Genomic DNA, 7917 nt, shown 5'->3' with positions numbered 1-7917 from the left:
TCTTTCTCCCGCGGAGCGGCTGGTAGTTTCGAACCGCTGACCTTAAGGTTCGCAGCCCGATTCGTAACCACTACGCTACCAGAGCTCCATATCTGATGGTACATGGAGGGAATTATAACCATTGTAATGAAATAAAATATATGATTTGCTGAATGTAAAAAAAAAAAAAGTATATCCTTACATTAATTCTGCCTCATTAATATAACAAAGACAACCCATTCCCAAATGGGAATATAATTGCAGGCATTGTTGTTGTTCTGTAGTGTGTCTGTAGTGCAACTATATGCATAACAGACTGAAACACACAATTGTTGTTATGTTTGAGCCTGTAACTGCTACTACTGTATTAATCCATCTTGTTGGGGTCTTCTTCCTTTTCGTTGACCCTCCACTTTTTCATGCATGATGTCCTTCTCCAGGAACTGGTCCCTCCTGATAATATGTCCAAAGTATTATCTTTGGACATGAGATTAGTATCACCACCCTTGTTTCTATGGAGCATTCTGGCTGTACTTCTTCAAACACAGATTTGTTCTTTCTGGTACTTTCAATATTCTTTGCCAACACCATAATTCACATCTATTGATTCTTCTATTATCTTCCTTATTCATTGTATAACTTCCACATACCTATGAGGCGACTGAAAATACTATGGCTTGGGTCATGCATTTTAGTCATTAAATTGACAGCCTTGCTCTTGATCACCATAAAGAAACCTTTTGCAACATATTTGCCTAATGCAATACATCATTTGATTTCTTGACTACTGATTTCATGAGCATTAATTGTGGATCCAAGCAAACTGAAGTTTTTGATAACTTCAATGTTTTCTCCAATTATCATGATGTGTTTTATTATTGGTCCAATTTTGAGGATTTTTGTTGGAGGTGCAATCCATATCGAAGACTGTAGTCTTTGATCTTCATCAGTCAGTATTTCAAGTCCTCTTTGCTTTTAGCAAGCAAGGTTTTGTCATCCGTATATCCCAAGTTGTTAATGAGTCTTCCTTTAATCCTGATGCCATGCTCTTCTTCATATAACACAGCTTCTCGGATTATTTGTTCCGCATAAAGATTGAATATGTATGGTGAATGGATGCAACCCTGATGCACACCTTTCCTAATCTCAAACCATTCAGTATCCTCTAGTTCTGTCAGAAAAAATGCCTTTTGGTCTATGTACGGGTTCCTCATGAGCACAATTAAGTTGTTATGATTCACAAAGTCAAACGCCTTTACATAGTCAATAAGGCACAGGTAAACATCTTTCTAGTTTCTCTGCTTTCAACCAAGATTTATCTGATGTCAGCAATGATACCCAGCATTCCACGTCCTCTTCTGAATCCAGTTTCGATTTCTGGTGGTTCCTTGTCTATGTACTGCTGCAACCCTCTTAGAAGTTTCTTCAGCTAAATTTAACTTGTATGTGGTAGTCCTTATTTCTCAATGATATTTCTCAGTGATTTCTGCATTCCACTGGGTCACCTTTCTTTGGAGTGGGACTTGAGTACTAGAGTAAGGGCACTGATTTGTGTAAGGATGGAAGTTGAGTTACATGTTGTACAGCTGAGACTCAAGGTACAATCTACCCTAATCCTGCTTCAGTAACATATAGAGGTTAGAGTATACAACACATATCACAAAACGGAGGACAATTACATCAGACCACAAAATGGATGATAACCATATAAAACTGGGAACTATGGTTTAGCTAAATTGACACATATTTTGGGAGGACACAATTCAATCCATGACATTTTACTTTGCCCTCCCCGCCAAAAGTCATTCCCTTGCCATTTTTGAAATACATTCACTCCTTTATACAATTCCCAAGTCTTAAACTGACTCCAAGTCCCAAATCTTATCTTCTGAATCATCTAAATCAAATATGGATGAAACTTTAAGTGTATTCTTTCCTGGGGCAAAATTTCTCTTCAGTTGCGAACATGTGAAATCTAGACTACAAGCTATCTGCTTCCAAAGTACAATAGTAGAACAGGCACAAGGTAGACCTTTCCCCCCCCCCCCCCATAAGTGGTATTTCATTATTTAAGGGTCAGAGACATTATGAACAATTTGTACACAATTCTTAATGTATGTACCAAAAATCTAAGAGCCATGTAGTTATAATTATTTTCTAAATTCCAGTGACTTTCCATCTTTAAATTTGGAGGCAAATTTTCCTTTGTATCAAATCTTTCAAGTACCAATATCTTCAAGTTTTGATAGTCATGTTGTTGTTGTTGTTGTTATGTGCCGTGGAGTCGATTCCGACTCATAGCGACCCTGTACAAGGTTTCTGATAGTCATAAGTCCTACTAATTCACAACTTAACATCACACACACTACACACTCAAATTTTCAACCTTTCACAGCACGTAACAATGTTATGAGGAAAATGGGACTATCATGACCAAAGATGTCACAGAATGCACACAGTGCTGACAGGCAAAGTCAAGATGAGTGGAACAATTCTACTGAAAAACAGCATGGAAACAGAATTTTAAATGTTCAAGTCAAACAAATGCATGACCATGACTCCCAATTGCCATTTAGTATGCTTTGTATCATGGGACATAAAACTCCCCCCATCCCCCAATGGAATGTTAAGTTGACACCCAAGATAGTCAAAACCTCCCACCAGTCAACATCCCACTATTTTCTGATTGTACCAAAAATAAACCAGGAAATGATTTCACCTCTTAAAAAAAGCATTTACATTTTAAAAATGTGATGAAGTGGGATTTCCTCCATCTTAAAAATGTTCCTAGAGCTACTAAAAAAACTTGCATTTATAAAATAGTTGATAAAAATATTCCTCTGGATTGTACAAGAAGAGAGGTATAATACAGGACCCATTGATACAACATGGTAGACAAACATTAATCCGATTTGGCTTCTTTCTCTCCTGCTTCTTCAGAGGCTGGACTCCCCTCGTTTTTAGTTTCTCCATTTTCGGCAGGTAAATCTTTAGCTTCTTGGTTAGCGACTTAAGCCTGTTTTCCCTTTCCTCCCCTTTTCTCTTTTGTTTGCACTTTTTTGTCTGCAGATTTATCATTTACGGCTGCCTTTTTTGGCTTCGTTTCCACTTTTGCAGGTTTCGCTGACAACCTTGTCGATCTCCTCTTGGGCTCCTCCTTCACCGCCCCTTTGGCCAAGCTGACCCTCCTCTTGTGCATCTTGGCAGCGGAGAAGGCGCGTGCCAGGAGCCTGTGGGCAGCGGGGCACAGAGAACCTTCGGGAAGCTGAGTTGCCTGGCCGCTGACGCTCTGCTACCACAAGACTTTTCCATTACAAATTGGAGAAATTGAAGGTAAAGAAGGCATAATGGGCACCAAGCAAGTTCAAACCCTAGCAGAACAATTTACATTAGCTCTCAAGACTTGAAAATAGTCTACCATTCTCTGAAACAATCTAGGCAGTGGTCCTACCCTCCAGACACTACGTGCTGACCATGCTCTCTTGATTCTTGGTAGAGCCCCTCATCCCTGGGTTTCAGCTCTGCTTTCCAGGCCTACTGGAATGACAATTCTGCTTCTTTGATTTTGAGTTGCACCGTTCTCCTAATCCATATGAGTGACACCCCACCCCTTTGGTCCTGGTATGGTAGCCCCGCTCCCTCAGATTTGGGTGGTTGCCCCATCCCCTGGCATACCTTAATGGCATTCCACTCTCTGGAACTGAGTTGGTGAAGGCCCAACTCTTTGAAAACCTAGGGAACCCAACCCTTTGAGATCCAGGAGACCATGGGCTCACCCTTTGAGATCTAGGCAGCTCTAATACCTGTGCTGTTTACAACAATTCTGCTGATCTCCAAGTTGCTCCAAGGATGATCTTTTCTTTTTCTTTAGAAGACAACAGATGTAGTTCCTTTGGCCTGTTTCCTGCTTGTAGAATTCCAAGAGACAGACAGAATTATCTTCTTTTGCTCTTTCTCTGTCCCCTTCAGTCTAAGTTGATAGACTTTATGCTGCGGTAGTTGAATAGATCTACTACTCATAGGTTTAATATCTTTAAGAAAAGTTTGTGCAGCCATGTCCTTGGTGAATATTCTAGGACACATGCCCTTAGTTTTTTACAACAGAATTTTCCAAGTCTTTAAGTTTTGTTCTCTCTTTGCACAGTTCATTTTTTTAGTTCATCTCTTTCCTCTTGCATTTTACTATAAGTGGAAAGGAGAAACCATATGGTCCCCTTAAGATCTTGCTTAGAAATTTCCTCAGCTGCAGAATCAAGTTAATCACTTTCAAGTTCATTTTCCACCAAACATTTTAATATAATTCAGGCAAGTTATCTGCCACTACATAAAAATCATTGCCCTTCTTCCATTGTCCAACCACATGTTCATAATTTGCTTTTAAATCCTTAGCAGAAGCACATTTATCATCAACATTTCTAGTACCATTCTGTTGCTGGAACCATATGTATTCTCTAATACAATTGAAATTCTCTCTATAGCTCCTCACTTATTTCTGAACACTCACCAGAATTGCCTTTGATGTCCATAAGTTGACCAACAGCTTGGTCAAGGCAATCTAGGCTTTTACTGTTGTTGTTGTTAAGTGCCGTTGAGTTGGTTCTGACCCATAGCGACCCTGAACAGGGTTTCCAAGACTGTAAATCTTTACGGGAGCAGAAAGCCTCATCTTTCTCCCGCGGAGCAGCTGGTAGTTTCAAACTGCTGACCTTAAGATTCGCAGCCTGATTTGTAACCACTATGCTACCAGAGCTCCTTAGGCTTTTACTGTTAGGCACTATAAAACTCTTCCGGCCTCTACTCGTTACCCAGTCTCAAAATGGTTTCCATATTTTAGGTATCTGTTAAAGCAGCTCCCCATTCTTCTACTACTAAATTGTCTTAGTAATCTAGTCGCTGCTATGACAATTTAGGTTACTAGAAGTGCCAGCTTGAGGGGAAGCTCTTTTCTCTGTGTTGGCTCTTGGAAGAGGTTCTTGTCTCCTTCCAACATCTGAGGGCCTGGTGTTCCTTGGAGATCAGTTTGTGTCTTGGCATCAGCCTTACACTAGAAAACTCTCAGTATAGTGACCCTGAGTCTAAAGACACACTCGGCTCCTGGCTCTTCTTTTTTGGTGTTAGCCAGTTCCTTTCTCTCTGCTCATTTTTCTCTCCTTTTATTTATCTCTTGTAAGATGAAAGATGTGTCTTAATCAAGGATGACATAATTTAGTCCTTGACACTTGACAGAAGGCATTCTGATTATGTCTGCTTTTCTTTCTTTCTTTTTTTTTTTTTTAGGAGAATAGATATATGATTCTGGAGCTAGTAGCTTTCTGATGTAGCAGAAATAGCACCTTTCTTGGTGGTCAGTTCCACAGTATGGTTTTTGGGATTTGTTCTGTAGGTTTGGGGGATTTGTTCAAGTAAGCTCAATTTAGAGTGTGATTCTTCAGCCCTTCCAATGATTATTAATAACTAAGAAGCTATGAACAATTAATTATTTCTGGGTGTAAAATTTGAGGTAGAAAAACATAAAAAATGAAACTAGAGATAGTAGGATCACAAAGGGCTTTGTATGCCATTTATTCAGTATTTGGGATTTTTCTTATGGTAATCCATTGAGTAATTTTAAGTGGAATTTCAGATGTGAATTTTAGCTAGAGTAGTGCTACTCAAAGTATGGCCCACATGCCAGTGGTGATCCAAATATTGTTACTAGTATGCAACAAGTACAAAAATTGAGGTTAAAGGTTTAAACTTTTTTATAGCAATTTAATATTGTTGCTACATCCATGGCCATTCCACATTGAATACTCCTGATCTATTTGACCTCTGAAGCTAAGCAGAGTTGGGCCTGGTTAGTACTTATATGGGAGACTGCCTGGGAATACCTGGTATTGTAGACTTTTTAAAGTTCTGGTGGGCACTGTAGGATAAACACTAGACTGCTAATCATAAGGTCAGTGGTTCAAAGTCACCAGACATTCCTTGGAGGCCCTATACAGAGTCTCCATGAGTCAGCACTGACTCTATGGCACTTAACAATAACTACAAAAACAATAGGCACACTCATGTGAGTGACCAGTGGGTTTTGACAAAGTATCACTCTACCATAGATTGGAAATAGGTTTATCCCAGAAATTCAGTGCTAAGTTATTATCAGAACACATATAATTAAACCACACCAGTAAAGAACACAATCATATGATCATCTCAAAAGAACAGAAAGATTCGACTTCCGGTGCTTCCCTGACCAGGCACCTCAGGTAGGGTAGTCTTGGGAAAAGGGGCGGAATCGCACATAAGAAACCTCTGTTTAGCAGACAGACAGCCTTTGAACAAACATAAGATCTTATATTTCAATATTCTGAACTTGTGTGTTTTTAAAGATCAAATTGCTGAGGAATTACAGACATTTTAAGCTTTTGCCTGCCTGCGTGTGGCTCCCGCTTTCACACTCACGCCTCTGCCCCCTGCAGACCTTGGAATGCAGGACTAGAGCAACCCCACTTAGAAGGCCGCATTTCCAGAGAAAAGGAAGCATAAACTAACAAAGCCGAACAAATAGAGAGGGATATCGGTACGGATATCAGGAAATTCAGAGTACCCACGGTACAGAGAGACTGAGAGAGGCATTTTTTACATCATCAAATATGGACACTACCTCCCTGCAGCCACGACCCCCAGCCCTCTACTGCCCCGGCCTAGACCAGCCCTCTGCCAAGCTGCCAAGGCTCAGGAACGCCCAAGGCACAGGCCCGCCCACTGAGGCCAAGGCCTGCCCTGAAGCCCAACCCGCCCACAGACTGGTCACAAAGGCCCAGGCCCAACCAAGACCCAATCCGCCTCGTAGCCAGGTCGACAAGGCCCAGTGCCCCTGAGACCCAACCCGCCCTCAGCCCGGTCCCCAAGGCACAGCCCACCCCCCCAGGCCCAATCCGCCAACCCACCTGCTGAGGCCCAAGCCGCCCAATGCCCAGCTGCTGATGCCCAGGCCCCCAGAGGCCCAAACCGCCTGCCCTAGGCTCAACCCATCCACCGAGGCCCAAAAGGCCCACCACGGAGGCCCAGACCCAACTGAGGTCCAAAAAAGTTACTCTGAGTTAAGCAATAAGGAGAGTGAAAAGGGAAGACCACATCCTGATCACATCTTCCTGGAGATAATCAGAAAACATAAAAAATTACCAAAACACATACTTAATTAATTATTAGGGCCACAGATAAACATCAAAAGAACAGAAAGCATTTGATAAAATTCAATCAAGTATATCTCCAAAACCTAGAGCATACTTATATTTAATTGTGAAACTTTAGAAACACTCTAATTGTAGTAAAGATCTCAGTAAACATTAATAGATGCGTCTATCCAACATTATACTGGAGGTACTAACCAGTGCAAAAAGGCAAGAAAAGCAAATAAAGTATATACAAATTGGATTAGGAAAAGACAAACTGTCTTCATTTGCACGCTGTGTGGCAGCCTACATTGCAAATTCAAGAAAAGTGACAGATAAATTATTAAAACAAATAAGATGTTTCATCAGGCTTGCTGGATATCAACATATCAACTTAATTGACATCCTCAGGGTGTCTTCAAATTGTGTTTTATAACACATAATACCCAGGGCAAAGAAGTCGGTTTCAGAATGATTCATGTAGTTTGGTCTCATTTATATAAAGTTTGAAATCTGAAAAATATTATATATGGTCAAGGGTTGCATGCAAATGTAATACTTTAACTAAACTATGCGTGATAATAAATTATAAAATCTAAATGTTGATTATCTCTGGGGAGAGAGGGAAGGAAATGAGATTGGGGGTAATAAGTAACTCACGGGTTTTTACCTAGATTCAGCATTATTGGCTTTAAAATCAGCTGCAAATAATAACAAATTAAGATTTGATAAAGTTGGGAGGCACTTATTGCAATAGCTTTTTGCATAAAACATTTAACAATAA

The 7917-nt window shown here is 40.4% G+C and overlaps 1 pseudogene; it reads right to left on the bottom strand.

The window, feature by feature from the left end:
• Positions 1-2881: 2881 nt before the first annotated feature.
• Positions 2882-3178, bottom strand: LOC102834830 (annotated as a pseudogene).
• Positions 3179-7917: the final 4739 nt, after the last annotated feature.

The sequence above is a fragment of the Chrysochloris asiatica genome, unplaced genomic scaffold (assembly GCF_000296735.1).
Source record: "Chrysochloris asiatica unplaced genomic scaffold, ChrAsi1.0 scaffold00062, whole genome shotgun sequence".
NCBI lineage: Eukaryota > Metazoa > Chordata > Mammalia > Afrosoricida > Chrysochloridae > Chrysochloris > Chrysochloris asiatica.
The sequence above is the reverse complement of the archived record's forward strand: the minus strand, read 5'-3'. Positions and strand labels throughout refer to the sequence as shown.